At 38.9% G+C, this 18,591-nt stretch overlaps 1 non-coding gene and 1 pseudogene across 1 annotated transcript; both read right to left on the bottom strand.

Moving 5' to 3' along the window:
• Positions 1 to 228: 228 nt before the first annotated feature.
• On the bottom strand, positions 229 to 1,019 carry LOC101570427 (annotated as a pseudogene).
• Positions 1,020 to 6,875: 5,856 nt separating this feature from the next.
• Positions 6,876 to 6,955, bottom strand: LOC111817680. Its single transcript, XR_002821818.1, has one exon. It is a non-coding gene; the product is annotated as a small nucleolar RNA SNORD55/SNORD39 (small nucleolar RNA).
• Between the last annotated feature and the right edge of the window lie 11,636 nt (positions 6,956 to 18,591).

Genomic DNA, 18,591 nt, shown 5'->3' with positions numbered 1-18,591 from the left:
GAAGAGGCCTAAAGGACAGAGAAATGGCAAGGAGAGGAGGTGAAGGGGACCTGAAAGGAATGAAGATGTACTAGATGCAAGTACTAACTCTCCATGATGCGTGTATTCATTATGTCCTACAAATATATACTAGTGATGATACTGTTTATTTATGTATTTATTTTTTAAATTATACTCTATTATCTTTAATTAGACAGAGACCTCTGTAACACATCATTAGAGACCATTTCACCCACTGCTCTGTTTGGCTGCCAGCCTCTTATCTCTCTCTTCAGCAATAGTGAGGCGGATTCCTTTTCCTTGTGGAAGAGAAATCCACAGCTTGCTGCCTTTGTTGATGATAAAGATACTGGAGAACTGGGTGGCAAAAGCTGTTGCCGTTGGTATCTTTCACATGAACCACATCAAAAAAGCCAGGGGGCTTCCCTTTGTTGGTGATTGCTCTAATTCTTTCCAAGATAACACCTCTGGTCCATGCACAGGTTACCAGTGTTGAACATGATGAAATTGGTGATCTTGACAGATGCCAAATCAGTCTGGATGGTGTCCTTGACCTTGATGAGGGGGTCAGGGTAGTGAATGGTGTGAGCATCGTGGGTCACCAGATGAGGGATCCCTTCTGTGCTCACAAAGATCTTCCTCACTTTGCGTAACTTGTACTTGGTTTCCTCAGGTGTAATCTGATGAACAGCAAAGCGATCCTTAGTGTCATAGATCAGATGGAAATGCTCTCCTGTCTTGTCAGTGCTGATGACATCCATAAAGCCAGCAGGATAGATTATATCATTTTGGACTTTGCCATTGATCTTAATGACATGCTGCATGCAAATTTTCTTTACTTCATCTCCTGTCAGAGCATACTTGAGCCTGTTCCTTAGGCAGATGATGAGAGGCAGACATTCTCTCAGCTTATGGGCACCAGTGGATGGACGAGGAGCAAACACACTGATCAGTTTATCCAGAATCCAATGCTTTGGAGCTACTACTTGCTTCAGATGCTTCTTGGGATCACGAGCCATGGCTGACCTCTAGCCAACTTTACCGTCCTTACTCCTGACTGTGTAGCTCCGAGTGTGGCACCCTGGCTCCTCTGCTTCATGATGATATAGTTTTAAAAAAGAGAATCAGTGTGCAACTGCTCAGGGAAAAGATATGATCTCCCAGAAGGTGTCCCAAATACTGCTTCTTCCAGTGTGGCCCCACTGCCTACAGCGCACCCAACCGTAAACTCATCAATTGTTTCCCAAAAGCCCATCAGCTAGAGTGTGGGAGGTATTCTAGACCCATCCCATAACAGCCCATGTTGAGACATCTGAGTAGCATGATCTGTCTTGCTGGTGTTTTGTTGAAAATCTTTCCATCCATGTCCAATAATTATATTGGACTACAGTTCTCCTCTTTGTGTCAGTTTTCTACTGCTTGCATTGGGCCAATGCTATTCTCATCAAATGAGCTTTGTAATATTTCTTCCTTTTCAGTTTTTGGCATGGGTATAAAATGGCATTAGTCTGTGAATAATTTGTAAGATGTATTAGTAATGCCATCAGGTCTTGAGATTTATTTTTTAGTTGGGACACTGTGGCTAATTCAATTGCTTAGCTCTTTATTGTTCTATTCCGATTTTTCATAATCTCCTGGTACAGTATTTCTGGGTTGTGTTCAACAATTTATTTACTTATTCTAGATTTTCCAATTATCTGCATGTAGTTGCTGTTAATAGTCCCTAACTATCTCAGTATTCCTGTAGTGTTCATTGAAAATGTTCTGTTTTTATGTATGATTATTTTTTAAATTTAGGTCATGTTTCTCTGTTTCTTATTTGGAATGGCTATAGTTCAGTCAATTTTGTTCATATTTATCTTTTAAAACATCAACTTTGTTGCACTGATCCTTAGTGTTATTATTGTTATTATACAGAGTAACATGCAGTACCATAATGTATAGCAAAACATAAAACTACAAGGCTGTTTAACACGATCAGCACATATTACAGTGATATGTAAACAAGGTATACTTTACAAAAAAATTGAGGCTCTATAAGCAAGATTCACAGAACTGTATGAAAAGGAGACAGGTCATAGATCCAAGTGGAGGTCCATAGGCTCATGCAGCCCTCCTTGGTCATAAGTCCCAACAGTCATTAAACAAGTACGTTATTAAGTGAGGGATATTTGTATTAATTTATTCATTGACCCGTTGGTAATTCAAGAATGTGGACTTTTTTCATGCATTTGTATGATTTCTAGAATTCATCTTACCATAGTTTTCGTTTCATTCCATGTGTTGGAAAAGAACCACATGGCTTAAATTCTTTATTAAAAATGTTTGGGCAACTGTGTAACATATGTGACAAGGTGAAGAAGCCCCCCAGTGCTGGAAAGCGAGAATGCGAGCTCTGAAGCTATTAGATTGAATGTGCTGCAAATGTCTTGTGGGTTCACTTGGTTTACAGTACAGTTCAAGTCTGATGCTTCTTCTTTTGGATTTTTCTCATCTTGATCATCTGTCTAGTGTTGAAAGAAGGATGTTAAGTTCCCTAACTATTGCTGTATCTACTCTGTCTCTCTTTTATAGATCTTATAATGTCTGTTTCATCTAAGAGGTTGTGTATGTTTAATCCTTCTTGTTGAATCTGTCTCTTTGTCATTATATAGGGCCTGAGAGTTCTCTTTTTATAGTGTTTGACTCAAAAATGCTTCATCTGACATAACTATGCCATTGGGAGCACAACCTGAGTACCGAGGGTGTCCAACAGGAAAGCAGCAACTGATGGGGGAAAGGAGTCAGGGCAGTAGCAGGTGCCAGAGCCCAAGGGATAAGTAAGCCTGAGACCTCTGAGTCTTGGAATGGCCTTCCCCATCATGCTGAGCTGCTCTGCATGTGCATTGCAGACAATGAATGGGCTTCAGTTTTCTGGCTGCCACCACATTTTGGGGTCTAGGGAGAATCTAGGCCACAGCTTTATGAAAATATAAATTTAAGATATTCACCAATAAAGTACAGGGTGGGGGTGTGGCTCAGTGGTTAAGTTCTTCCCCAGCATATTCCAGACCCTGGGTTCAATCCCCTGCACCACAAGACAAGTCAAGTCAAAGCAAGACTAGACAAACCCCCAAAACAAGAAAGCATGTCAAGCAGGGAATGCATTTCTGAACCCAAAGCTAAGTTTTTAAAAATATCCTAGCCAGGCAAAAGTTTAAAAATAGACTTCAAAAGAGCAAAGAGTATGAAACTTTTATGATCTTATTAAATAAATAAAGCAATTTGAATTGGGAGGGAAATAGATATTAAAGAGAAGGAGAAAAGTAGAAAACATATTCAGATAAAAAAATTAGTAAAAATTTTCTCAAATTTGAGAAAGACATAAACATTCAGAACAAAAGAACTTATTGGATTTCAGTTCAATTTTTTGAGGCCACCAGGATGGGAACGTACAAACTCTTTTCCCTGTGTCTGGGTAGACTCCAACATTGGCGCAGTTGGAATCCACCAACTGAAGCAGGAGCCTTGGTTTAGAATGTGCAGATGAGGTGATGTCAGTTCCTTCCCTGAGGCACAGCCTGTGCATGGATTTGTGAAGATCCTGTCCAAGGCATCTTTGCCTGAGATGCTGAGGGACACTCCTGTAGGCAGGGTGGCCACTGTCTCAGGTAATGGAGCTTCAGCACCCTCTCTTTCTTAGTCTTTTTACCACAATGTTGAGTTTCCCCACTTGGACAGCTGCCATGCCTTTTACGCTTTCTGTGCTGCTACCAAAAGCCTCAGTTTCTTAGAGCTCGTGTCTCTCCATTGCTGAGTTCCTGGCGTTTTTTTCAGCCACTTACTTCTAAATGCTGTTTACTTGGATTTTTTTTGGGGGGGTTGTCTCTATTGAAGGAAGTAGCCATTTGGAAAATATACTCAGTTATTTTGGAATAAATACCATCGTGATGATATTGGTATTTATAGTTGTTGTTTTCACTAACTCTAGAAAATCATGTGATATATATATGTGTATATATATATATATATATATATATATATATATATTCTAAGCTATGAATTATAATAAAATGCCTATAATATGTGATGTTTAGAAGACAAATATGAAATTGCAATCTTTACTGTGGCCTTATGTTCTGTTTTTTTATTGCACTATATGAATGATGAAATGTAATGAACTACATTTTCAGATTATTTTACATTTTCATTTTGATTTTTATACCCTGTCTATGTAATGACTATATGCATGCTTTCTTACACAACATATTTGTTGTTATACTTATGATTTTAAAGTACTTCTTACTTTATCAAGTTTTTATATTTTCACTTATTAAACACTGTAAATTGCATACATGTTATGACTATAATTTTTCATTTGTCATTATTTCTAGTAATACAATATAGAAAACATGATTTATTTACCTACTCTCTGATTTTGGCACTTTTTAAAGTAATATATTTGGTGATTTCCTGAATGTCTTTGTCCATGCTTCCCAGGTTGTATGTGTTAAGGTTTGTCTAGGGCTAGAAATGAAGTTGCTACTTTAAGAACTTACATATGAGCCTGCGTTAGTTTCCTTTAACTATAAAGAAATATTCGACGTAACTAACTTGTACAAATAAAAGGTTTGGACCAGGGAGATACCTCGGCAGTTTAAGTGCCTGCCTGGCAACTGTCAGGACCTAAGTACGATACCCAGTAGCATATGCCACGTCAACCAGGTGCCAAGCCAGCCATGGAACCCGGTAATCTTATAACAGGGGAGGCTGAGATGGGAGGATCATTATGAGTTTGAGCTGCGTACTGAGGCCCTGTCCCAACTAAATCACAAATACAAGATTTTTTTAAAATTAAAGTTTCATTTTAGCTCCTAGCTGGGGGAGTTCAAGCCAGGATCTGTCAGTCTCACTGGTGTAGGTCCTGTGGCAGTGTGCTCAGAGACATCGTGAGCTATCAAGCAAAAATGAAAAAGGAAGGGATGGGGCTTCAACAGTCCCCTTCCCCTGCGTGCTCTCTGGGCGCTAGCACCTCCTACAAGACCTTGCCCTTCAAAGTCCCACACCCTCAAGACAGTGCTGAGGTTTGGGCAAACCTTCAGCACATGAGACTTTGGGGCTATTCAACACTGTAATCATAGTCTTCCATTCTTGGCTCCCTGAGTCTCATGTTCATTTCATGATTCAAAATGCATTTACTCCTCTACGAGTTACTTCATGATTGCTTAAATGTTCAAGGCCAATATATCTGAAATTCAATGCAAGGTCAACTATGTGCTAAAAAAATGCACAGAGTGGTGATTGAGCTCAGAGTGAGCATTTCTATTCCCAAAGAGAGGAATAGGGGAATGAAAAAGAGAGGTCCGCCTAAAGCATGGCAAAAACAACTGGAAAAATATAAAATCCCAAGGCCCTGCCACTGTCTGGGGCATACTGTGCTGAGCAGGAGACTGCCCTACTTCTACGACTTTGCTGATCACGGCCACGTGGCCACTTCCTTTGGCACGTTTCTCAGGGCAGCTGCAGCTATCCTTGCAAGCACTGAATCTTGTCAGTCTTTCCCGCTACTTCGGCTTCACTGCCAGTGCTTCATGTGGCACCCTGGCAGTGGCTGCTTTTAGAGGTTTGATGGAGGCAGCACATTCCATGGCCTCCCAGATTGTCTTTGAAAATCCTAGTGGATGTTGACTTGAGCCAACAACTCTTGCATTCTGGATGCTTACAGCACCAGCACCACGTGGCTGATTCCGAGGTCACCTCTCAGTGCACAGCATGCCTGGGCCTGCCGCAGCCTCTGCGTGCCTGGTGAAGTAAACGCAGGAACACGAAGTCTACCAAAAGTTCCTTGGGAATTTGAAGTCTACAAGGAACCTTAGAAGACCTGCAAAGTCCTTGGAATAAATTTGTATTTCTGTGTCATTGAGCCCAGGATGGCTGCAGCGTGGCAGCAAATTAGCTTCCTTCGATCTTGTGCAAAGCGCTTAGCTTCGTTTGTTGACAATAAGGAGCGTGCCCTCTTCGTACACATTCTTACACACCACTTTCTTGATGAGCTGCAACTCAGAAAAACAAAATCTGTGCGCTGCTCCTCTGAGCCCCAGATTCTCTCAGGAAATCTGAGTAAAAGTACCGAGTACCACCCATGCTGCAGTTGAATGCAGCCCTGCCCTAAAGCGTCGTCCAGCAGAAAAAACTAATCCATCACCATAAGCTCAGCTCCCCAGACAGTAGCAGGGAATGAAAAAATGCATGCAAATTACTTGCCCCAACGTATTAAGGACAATTTTAATCCAATTCTTGATAGAACCTTTAGTTCCATACACAAGCTTGATCATCACGGCTTTACTGTTCTCCTTTTCACCCACACTGAGGTCATTTACACCCTCCACAGAATGGCCATTACATTTCACCTATACCATTCTAGCTTGCTGTAGCTTGCTTTTCCAAACTGTTCCAAAGTCCATAAGCCAGTTTCAAATCTCTTCCCCACACGGTAACCAGTTATAGATTTGAGAAGGACCCTACTCCTTATACAGCTGCTCTGTCAATCAGCTTTCTGTTACTATAACAAAATAATAAAGCTAGTTAACTTGTGCAGGAGAAAGGTTGAAAGTAGCTTCAGTCTTATAGGTCCCTGTCTGTGATTGAGGGACACTGTTGCTTTGGGCCTAGTGGTGTGGCAGCACATGACAGCAGCACATGGGCGTGATGTGGAGCAGAGCTGCTCACACCACCAAAGAGAGAGAGAGGAAGCAAAGGGCCGAAAGGCACGTTTCCCTTGGAAGCCATGCTGCCAAGGCCTTAGGGACCTCTTGAACAGCGCCACTCACAGAGCTTGTCCATCTCCCACTACACTGCTCTAAAGACCAAATCGTTTTATTTTATTATTTTAATTTTGCACACTAAGCTCTCCACGTTTGGCTTCCCCAGTGCTCAGGCAGCAATGTGCAGCATTACCAAGGTATCATCATATACTGGAGACCAAACCTTTAATACAGGGTCCTTTTATAGAGCATTTATAGACCAGTCCATAAGGCTGGGGCAATCCCTCAGTGGTCTACGTGTCTGCCTGGCGAGGGCAAGGACCCAAGTTCAATCCCCAGTACTGGGCATGGTGTCACATGCCTGTAATCCCAGTGCTCAGGAGCCTGACTCTGGCTGGCTCAGCCTGCCCTGTGGGTGGAGCTGGCATGGCAGCCTGTGGTGCCGGGGATTGAACCGCAGTCCTTGTGCTTGCCTAAGTTTGCCTAAGCAGGCACTTTAGACCACTGAGCTATCTCACCAGCCCCTTGTTTCTTATGATAATGTTATTTTGTATATTTCTAATTATTAGTAAGACATAGGCATTTTTAAATTTTTTTATCTCTTTGGCTTTTGTGTACAGATATTCTAGGAATTATTTTACACTTTGAAATATATACAAGATAATATCTTTTCAAGAATATAGGCATCAAATATATTTTCCAAATTTTTACTTTTCTACTTACATATTTATGTGTTTGAGAAATAAAAATAATTTCCATGTTTAATGTGGACCAATTAGCAAGCACTTTTCATATTCAATATCAAACTTAACTCAGAACCAATAAAATTGTATTATACTATTTATTAAAGATTTTGTACTTTTTGTTGTATACGTAAGTCTTTAATCTATTTGATTATGAGGTAGGAATCAAATTTCTTCCCTTTAATTTATTCTGCATGTGTTTCTGTGTGTGTTTGTGAATGTATGCTCTATGAATAATCAATTGTCTCAGCAACACCAATAAAGTATCTATGATTCTTTGGTCTTCAGGCATCATTTTATCTATTCTTATTCTAAGACCACATTAATTTAAGCATTTAGCTTTGTAATAATCTTGATGTTTGATGCCTATACCAAAACACTGCATCACATGCCTCAGTTACAACTTTTGTCATTCATATACTAATAAATCTGATAAAACAAATGCTATTTCTGTTCAAAAGAAGAAAACAATTCTATGTATAACAAAAATCAGTGTAAAATTTGTAAAAGTTCATGTATAATCCTGGAGCAGTAACATGATCCTGTAATCCTAATATTCTGAGAGTCTTGACACAGGAAGCTGTCAAGTCTGAGCCCATCCTGTTAACTTCACAATTTACCAAGATATTACCTCAAAAGGAGAAATAACAATGAGCAAGTGTTGTGGTTTGTGTCTAGGTGTCCTCCTAAAGCCTCATGCAGTCATGGGGTGGACTTCCAGGATTTGTGATTAACTCATGATCCACTGGGATTATGCGTATGAGCACTGCTGGGATTATGAGTGTGAGTTCTACACCCAGCCTGGGGTGGACAGCCTGCATACAACAGAAGGGAGACAGATTTGCTCTCTGTTGCCATTGTTGCTGCTACCCCTCCCTTTTGCTCTTGCTGCTTTCTAGCACCATGAACTGTTGCCCCCACCACATGCCAGTCTTCCTTGGAGCCAGCTGTGTATTGACTGAAACCTCCACAAACTGTGAGCTAAATAAACCTTTCCTTCATTATTTCTGAGTGCCAGATGTTTGCCCCAGCAATGACAGAAAGGTAACTGAGACAGCCAGGAATCAATCTCAGTGCAAAAGTTGTGGTTTCAAAACAAAAATAAATAAATAAATAAATAAATAAATAAATAAATAAATAAATAAATAATAGAATGATTTTGGTGAGGACATAAGATTGTTTACATAGGAATTATGTTTTCCTTCTTATTCTCCTCAATTAACCATAGCTGAACTTTCTGCCACATTTAAATAGAAGGCAAATTATCATATTTTATAATGAAGTAGAAGAAAGGAGTTTCATATAAAAGAAAAAGTAAAATGAAGAAAAAAGGGGAGGGAAGAAGGAAAGGAAGGAAGGAAGAAAAGGAAAAAAAGAAAGGGGACAGTTTATCCTATGAACTGCACAATGTGCTACATTATTACTGGCTTGTTAATTATAAATTACATTTAGTTCTCCTTATATAATTTTGGCAAAGTTATTGAGAATGATAGTCAAATAAATTTCGTTTAATAATAAAATCAAATTATTTACAGAATTGTAGCTCAAATTTTAACTGGAAAAACCTGCCTGGAGATCACTGTCCTGAAGTCCTCTGACTGATTCAATGAAACTCTATTAAACTATTGATATAATCTATTAATCTGTGTTTGCTTATGTGACTCCTCAAAAAATAAATATAATGGATGCTGTAGTAGTTGGTTTTTTGGGTCAATTTGAGAAGCTAAGAGCTTTACTAAATTGTCTCAGCAACTCTACACCCCAGGGCATGGCAGCTCTACCCTAGAGTGACTCATTACTTAAAGGACAATGAAGAAGGAAGGAGGGTCCTATTCTTCTTGGGGAGCTCCAGTCTTTGCCACCAGCTTGGACATCATTTCCTGGCTCTAACGCAAGCTCTTGGCTTCTGCTTGGGATCCTTCAGCCTTCTGGTGTAGACTCATGGAACTTCCCATTGCAGATCTGTCAGCATCCTGATACAGATTTGCACGGAGTATTGCTGTGGGATCCCGACCTTGAGCTGAAACCTTCAGCCTCCAGTGTGCAGACATCCTCTGCCTGCTTCCTCATCCAACTCCTTGACTGAATATTTTAAGCCAATCTTGGAATTTCTTATACATTTATACATCCTGTGTTGTATCTGTACCACTAGTAAAACCCTGACTGATACAGATGTGCAATCTATAATCAACTTAAATTAAGAAAAATAAAAAGTAATAGTTTACATCATATTACTATACGATAAAATAGTAATTAAATAAAGATTTCTAATGAGAAACATAGTTATACGCTCATATGTAATGATATCTTATATTTTTAATATTTAGGTAACGTTTATCAGCTAGAAATAGTTTAGACATAACACCTTACTTGAAATATTGTTCTTGGGTGTTGCACATTACCACAAAGCTAAGCCTTCTCCAGAGTCATGTTTGCTCCTGCTTAGAGGTTCCGAGTAGGTCCTGTCTCTATCGTGCTGAGCCCACTACCCCCCTAACTTCCCACTACAAATCCTTTAAAACAAGAGTGCTTTTCATTCTCACTTTCCGAGGTTAAATCGTTCATGCTATGAATTTGTTTCACTGATAATAGTTTAGCTTATTTTCTTTAAAAGTAGCATTTCATCTATTGTAATATCTTTGATAATTTAAAGGATTAAACTAACAAAAAGGATGAGTCATAATAGGCATTTTTGCATTAAAATATACAGGAGTATGGTCAAAGATACTTAATAGCCCAATGTGTCAGTTTCTTGAGGCTGAACTCGATATCCTAGAATCACTGCACAGAGTGTAAAATATGTTTAAGACATGTTGATTTTTATTCAAGATATTGGGGCTCAACACAAAATTCAATGTATCTATTACAGTGCTGATTAAGATGTGTGACTTTGAATTCTGATATTAAATATAATATTTTATTGTTCATTAAAAAAATCTTTTATTTCTTTTTTTGGTACAGGGTCTCGCTACACAGCTTGGACTCATAGTGATTCTCCTGTCTCATCCTCCCCAGCACTGGGGTTACAGGTGTGCACCACCACAGCTGGTTTTGGTGACTTCATGGCGCACCCAGAACGCATGATTCTGGGGCCAGCATGGTATGTGGTACCCAGGATGAAAGCCAGATCCTTGTCTTGCCAGGCAGCCTCTTACCTTGTGGAGCTATCTCCCTAGCATAGTCTTTTTTTTTTTCACAATAAAGATTTATATGCAAAGGGCCAGAAAATTGAATTAAATTTTAAAAACTTACGCTTTTTTGAAATGTATCATCTAAGATTATGAAACAAATCAACACATATAGGCTAAAATTAGTGAACCAAAATTAAATATGTTGAAAAATCTTGTTAGTACATAAAATATTTGATTTGTTTTCATGAAAGATGTAAGTTCTCACCTTCAAAGTGTAATTTTTAGCTTTATTGAGGATAAAATTTAAATCTCAACTCAAAGGCCTTGTTTTTGAGCAAATTTCCTCATCCTTCTAAGCTTCCATCTCCCTGCCTTTCCAAGGCTTTCTTTCTGTAACATATGGTGATTAATGGTTGCATCTCCATCACACCACCTCTACTTGCTTCATGTACCAGCAAATATTTAATTATCTGGATATTTTACAGGTTCAGCAGTTAGAGGAGTAAATCCAAAAAACAGGTGCAAAATATTCAATAAATTGTTCCAGATTAACTTTATTTTGTTTTATCTGACAGGAAAATTTGAGGCACTAATTAAAAAAGAATCAATGTAGGATCTCTTTTTCACTATCCTCTGTTTCTAAGTCATGGCTCAGATATAAATCAAGTGCAGACAATGGTTCGCACCTATAATCCTAGCACCCTGGGATAGCAGCCCAGGAAACTTAGTGACTTAACAAGACTACTCCCCCCACAAAAAAAAAAGACAAAACAAAGCCATAAATAGGCTGGACATACAGTTCAATATGGGGTCCTGGGCTCAGTCCCTAGTATACCCAGTCAATTAATCAATAATTTGCATTCACTAGAGAGATCCAGGAAACCTGGAGCCAATGGCACCACTCAGGCAGTAGCATGGTCAGAATGGCACAGACTGTTTGAATTCAGAATTTTCCTCACAGTACCTACATGTTCTGTAGTTTTTTAAGATGCATTTGGATATTAAGATTAAAATAACAAGCTCAGTGTGATGAATAAATTATAAAGCATACAGAGTGCTCAAGACAATCAGAAAGGAGAGGCCAGCAACCTCATACATAGCATGGCTAAAGGTTGGGTAGAGATCATGCCTCATTCAATGCGAAGAAAGGTTTGTACTGACAGTGTTTAGACAAGCTATCATGTCTGCATCTTCTCCTCTGAATAACTACCATGAAGAAAACATGCAATGTAATAATTATTGTAACTGTCCTACTAACCTGTTTTGAAACTGTTTCATTGCTATTTTATCTTTTTCTCATTAAAATGAATAAAAAAATTAAAAAAGAGAAACAATATATGAAGCACACCAAAAAAGATCATGCCGGGTCAGGGAGATGGCTGAGTAGAATAAACGCTTGCCTGGCAAGCGCAAGGGCCTGAGTTCAATCCCCAGTTCCACCAAAAAAAAAAAAAAAAATCATGCCTCAATATATGTAAAGGAGAGAAAAAAAAATAAACACAATTTGCTTTCTGTGCTCTTCACACATAACCCTTTAGGAAAGAAAAGATAAACATGAGTTTAGTGACATGCATAGCTCTCATGAAAATGAGAGCTAGTCAGAGAACAAATAATTCTCAAAAACATGTCCTAGAACTTGAGTCCAAACAGTATCTTGCAGAAGGGACACTTCAGTTTTAGGGAAGTGATAAGATAAGGGGAAAAGAATTTCAGTCTTTAGGGGTGGCAAATCATTGGCAGGAAAATACTCTGGGAACTAGTGGTAGACAAAAGCTAGCTATTAAATTGTTAAGTAGATTGCTCTGGCACTGTCTCCAGACCACCATGCTAAGTTGCTTTCTCTGCCCAAATGTTGTCCTCCCTTCCAGGGGTATGGGGGGAACAAAGTCTATGTTAATTTGTGTCTTGCTTTTTGTCCAATGGGGAGGGAAATTTTGCTTCTTATTCTTACTCTTTCTAATGTTTTCAGTTCAATACAATCTTTATTCCAAAATATCATGTTTTGTTACTCTTTATTGATAAATTATGTTTATGTTTTATAAGCAACTAAAATGAAAAACAATTTAGAAAAATTGATTTTAGTTTTTTTTATTTTACTCTTTGTAGAAGGAAATATTAATGACATATCAAAATTCTTCTGAATTATATAAAAATGAAATAAATATTTATGAAGAAACTGTTAACATTACGCATGATTGTTCCTTGGATAACATGATTAGGCACATAACTGTCTATATTTGCCATGAGTTAATACCTTCACAATTTGTATCAAAACTGAGATGAATGCATAGTGCTAAAGATGAGCCCTTGCTAAGTACTTACTATACTTACTGGTTCAGAAATGCAGTAGATGTACTAATTTAATTCAAGTTACATATGCATTGTTGAAGGACAGGTGTAGAGGAAGATGGAAAAATAGCTTAAACAGACTGCTCATGAGCAAAAGCTAGAAAATATAAACAAGAAGATAAATATAGACAATACAACATCAGAGCTAGTGGCCCTTTGTAGTACAGCTAAATCAAACCAACATATCTATATGAAGCAGATCATTCTTATATCAGACAAGTTTGATACTCATATTTAAATCTTTTCCATTACTTATCCACATTAGCTGTTATACAGAAAGCATGTTCAAGCACCTCATTCCATACCTTAAGCTGTGTGGATGCAGAAATAGTCTTCAAAACAGATATCTTTTATCCTAGGTTAAAGATGTTTAAAACTATTAATTTTGTCGTATTTTAAAAATACTTTCGCTGGATGTGGTGACGCATCCTTCTGATCCCAGTCCTCATGAGGCTGAGCCATGTTTGAGGCTAGCTTGGGCTACAAAAGCAAGTTCAAGGCCAGCCTGTACCACATGGTGAGATGTTGTCTCAATAAATAAATAATAAACTAAATAACTAAAATTATAAAAATAAAAATGATATAAGTGTATATCTCAATGGCTGGCACAGTTGTCCTGGGAAAGACATTTAGAATTTTAATTTAATTTTAGCTGAGATGAATTACCCAGGATGATTTCAACTCACCAGATTATTAACAAAAATAAAAACTTAATCTATAGGGGAACGTTTCGGCTCAATTCATGTTTATGATGATCGTATTCAATGTTTTCCATATTTAGATCAATATTTTGTAAGGAAAAACATAACATAGCTTTAAGAATGCCATCTATAGGGGCTGGTGAGATGGCTCAGTGGTCTAAAGCACCTACTTAGAACAAGCTTAGCAAAGCACAGGGACCGCGGTTCAATCCCCCAGCCCCACATGCCAGCCCCGGCCCTGGTGGGCTGAGCTGGCCACACACACACACACACACACACACACACATAAATAAAATTAAAAAAGAAATGCCATGTATAGCCAGCAAGATAGCTAAGCAGACTGCGCAGGGGCCAGGGTTTGATCCCATGTGGTAGCACACATACGGAGTTCCAGCACTGGGGAGGCTGAAAACAGGGGCTGCCTGAGAGTCCAGGTTGCGCAGTGAGACTCTGTACCAAACACATAAATTAAAAAAGTAAATTTTTTAACAAAAAATGCTACATATTTGATAGCAAAAAGCATTACTTATAAAACATTTTAGTAGACCAGTAAGTAATGAGGGTAGAAAAGGATCGTTTCTGTTAAAGAAATAAAACATGTTTGAGTGTCATCTTTCAGATAGCTATAGCGGGTCATGGTTTAAAACTCTGATTGTACTTTTTTATGGTTAGAAGAGAAAAAGTCCATGACTCTCTTTAGATTTACAGTATTTCGCCAAGTAGTGTGAAAGTAAATAATAGATCAGTTCCCTGAATTAATTTTCTTTTATGGAAATACCCCCTTTTTTCTTTGTATTATGGGTTCTGTTAATTTAACCAGAAGTTGAACTCAACAACAGAAACTATACTGGTGTAATTTTGGACATGATCCAAAACCCTAGTACTCAGTTCCTTTAGCATTTGGGAACTCAGCTTGAAGGAAGTCACCATGTGACCACACTCTGAGTGACAGCACTCTCTGTGGATGTGCACAATTCTGTCTGGGCTTACTGCTAGCTGTGATTTTGACACTGCAGAAATTTCCAGTGCACAGAGCTGTAGTGTTTAATAATGCTTTGTAAAATAGTTAATATAGGAAATAGGCTTCAATACGTACACGTAAATAAAAAATAATGAGAGTGTCACAGATGTACAGAGAGAAAAATAAAACAAATCTCTTGGCAGATTAAGCATTTTCATTAGGAACCAACAAACTTGTTGGCTCAACACCAGTAATAAAAAGGACGATGTTTGTTTTTGCAACCATAATAAAATATTTGAGTGTGCAGGGGTCAAAGTACAGGGCACGAAATTCCATCAGCTTCTTCTCAGCCACAGAACACACAGTAGCAGGCTCGGGCTTGTCCAGTAATGAGGAGGCTGTGTGCTAAGGGAAGCACATTTGCAGAGCGCTTTGCTCAGTACAAGCCTTATTTGTGCTTTCATACAATCTCAGTGTAATTTTGTTCAAAGTTTTAGGTAAAATGAGGGTGAAGTAGTCTTTCTTTTTTTTTACATTCTAAAATTTCAACTAAATGGGATAGACTTTGAACAAATTAAGCCATTTCTCCCAGAGCAGTAAGACAAGATGCTTTTCTGAGAATTATCCTTTTTCTGTTGACATAAACCCAGATGGTGTGGACATCAACTAGTGATTCTCAATTAGGAACCATTTTGGCCTCTGAAAGACATTTAGCCACCCACGGTCCCTTCAGGAAACTTGTTTGTTGCTACAATTTCATGGGAAGGATTGATATTAGGATACAAAGGTCACAAGTGTTGCTAGACACACTACAATTCTCAGAACATGTTCCCAAATATTCAACAGTGCTCAGTACAGCTTCGCACCCAAAATACCATCTCACCCTAAGAAGTAAGGCTAACACTGGAGAATCCTGCAGAAGAATTTAATAAGCCTGCAACTGATGAGGTACAATCTTAATCTAGGGTAAATGTTTACATTTTTAAAAATTGACTATAGTAAAATATGCACTGGAAGGGCCGGCCAAATAGCTCAGCTGATTAAAGCGCCTGCAAGAAGGCACAGGGGCGGGGGTTTGATCCCCGGGTCTGCTGTGCTGGCCCCACCCCCGGGGTGAGCTGAGATGGCAATTGAGACTGGGCAAGGTGCCATGGACCTGTAATCCCAGCATTTGGGAGGCTACAATCAGGCGGATCATTATGAGTCAGATCTAGTAATGTGACCCTGAACACCCTGTAGACCCTTCCCTAAAATACACACACAAACACACACACACACACACACACACACAAAACCACACATTGTCATTACTCACTCTCAAAAATCTCCCCCTTCAAGACAGTATAGTGTTTGCACATGTGGATGTGATTTATTTCACTTGCCAGTGTAGTCTAATATAGTCTAGGAAATAAAATTAGAAAGGTACAATAGCGACTGTGAAAGGGGAAGAATTTTTTCAATGGAAAGGACAAACGGGGATGAGGAAAATAGTGAAAGAAAGAAGGGAGAAAGCTATATGTAGGCATGTATGCAGGGTAGTTTGGATAATCCTACTGTCAGTTTCTGCTGATCTTTTGAAAGGAGCAGTTAATGCTTAAAATTTTCTTCTTTTCCTTCTTTTTTTTTTTCCTTTTTGAAGGATGGACAGGTTTATTTAGCTCCCAGCTGTGGAGGTTTCAGTCCATGCTTGGCTGACTCCATGGGAGAATGTCACAAGGTGGAGGGCAGCTGTTCGTGGCAGCGGAAAACAGCAAAACGACAAGGGAACATTGGCAGGAGCAGTTTCTTTTGAACATCTTTTAACTTTTTTGTTATTGTTTTGTTCTTTAAACCAATCTTGCAGCTTTAAATCTGGTAACCTAAGCAACTAATTTGACAATAACATCATGCAATACAGCAACCGTTGTTGAATTCCCATTACTTTGTTTAGAGAAATTTTGTATCATTTCTAATAGTTTTTTTCTATCATCATTTTTTATTCTAAATAAATAAAAACCTCTCCCTTGCTTTGAACACATTTATCCCTTCACTCTTGCCACTTCTGCAGGCAGTTCTGCAAGTTCTCTTTCAGGCCTCTCTGTATGAGATGCCGTCAGAATACGGAGCCTGTGGTCGCTGATGGCCCCCCGGGACAGCAGGATCACGGGCACATCGCCGGGGGCCGTCTTCTAGCTCATTCACCGGGCTAGACACTGCAGCTTCTGACGCTTCCCCGAAGTCAAAACGATCACGAAAAGTAAACGTTAGGAACAGATGTAGGGCTCCTACTCAGAAGAGAGCACAAGGGAAGACACCCTCAGAGGAAGACTTCTAGATCTTTTTGAGACGGTAGCAAGAATATTGGAAAAAAGTTTCAATTGGAGGCAAATGTTTTGAGAGGCAAGGGATGGGAGCATGTCTTGCTGCAATCAATCAAACAAAACATATTCCCTGTACCTTTATTATAGCTTGTATTTCCACAAAATATTTCATTGTTTGAAATTATTGTTGAATTTTGACTATTTGAAATGTTAAAAACTCTTTGTTATATACTCATTGTACTTTTTTCTATATGTATTTTATATCCATATATGTAAAACTTGTTTACACATAAAGAAGACTTTGAAAAATCCCAAACTTGGAGAAACATTTGCTTCACAGTATGAGTAATTAAGTGAGTAACTCTTTTCTTCCTTGAGAAAGAGAGGAATCCATTCACATTTTCACATTATCGATGCATGTACCTTAACCTGCAGTTTTTGTTCTTCATTTAAAATCCAACATAACATTGGAGAGTACTGACCTCCAGAAGAAACTGTAGAATTCTTGTTAATATTTATGCGTGAGTTTATGGAAGTCAACTCGTCACACTACAGGCTCTTGTGGAAACCATGGACTCAAGTCTTGTCTTTCACAGATGGTGAGAATGATGCTCATAAGGAGCTGTCCCCAGTCGCACGGCTTTCCAGTGACGCAGGTGGGGTGGCTATCAAAATGGGGTCAGGATGTGATGACTCTAACACATTTAGCCTCTTTATATTGCAATGTTATATTGAGATGATTTATAATGGAATTTTGCTTAGACGCAATATTTTAGAACTGTCCTTCATGACTGACATGACTTCTTTTGCCAGCTAGATGAGATCGAACTTTCCACGCAATGATGTTTTTTCTTCTCTGGAATGTGCTTTGTCCTAATATTGCATTGCTGCTGGAAGCATCGTTTGCAAATCATAACGTACCAAACAGATTGCTCTACTGTAAATCCTAATACCCCTTTAAAGTTATGCAAGTGCGTGTCTCATGTCAGAAAGCTTAGGAGGGAGTCTCTAAAAATTCCTTCCTGGGCACAAAAACCATTAATCTATCATATTTGTGGGGTAAAGCTGTCATTCTGATCTTAGACAATAGTCTGCATATAGCCTTTCTGATTTGTTCCCGTATTATACAACTGGTTCCCTTGGATACTGTGTGTTCATATGTTAATAAGGCCATAGCACCTTATTGCTTATCCTATTTTAATCCAGAACTCCTAATATTGTGAAATAGGGATCGTGAAATTGTTAAGAACTACATATTTTTTTATTCTCCAAAGGAGACTGTAGAACATGTCTTATTAGTGTAAATCAAAAGACAATGTCATGGTTTGTGTGTAGTTATCCCCTCAAAGCCTCAGGCAGTCATTGGGGAGTGGTTCTAGAGTTTGTGATTAATTCATGACCCAAGGCTGGGATTATGGGTCTGAGTACTGTTGGGATTATGGGTGTGAGTGCTACCCCCACCTTGGAGCGTATAGTCTGAGGGCAACATAAGGAAAGGAGCGAGGCTTGCCTCTGCCATTGTTGTTGCTGCTCCTCCCTTTTGCTCTTGCTATTCCGCTGTCTTCCGCCGCCACTCCCACCATATTCTGCTGTCTTCCACTGCTGCCGCCATGAGCTACTAACTCTGCTTGGGAGCCAACTAGCTGAGTATGGACTGAAATGT

Source organism: Octodon degus, unplaced genomic scaffold (assembly GCF_000260255.1).
Source record: "Octodon degus isolate 3935 unplaced genomic scaffold, OctDeg1.0 scaffold00066, whole genome shotgun sequence".
NCBI classification, from domain to species: domain Eukaryota; kingdom Metazoa; phylum Chordata; class Mammalia; order Rodentia; family Octodontidae; genus Octodon; species Octodon degus.
This window is presented reverse-complemented; position numbering and strand designations above follow the sequence as displayed.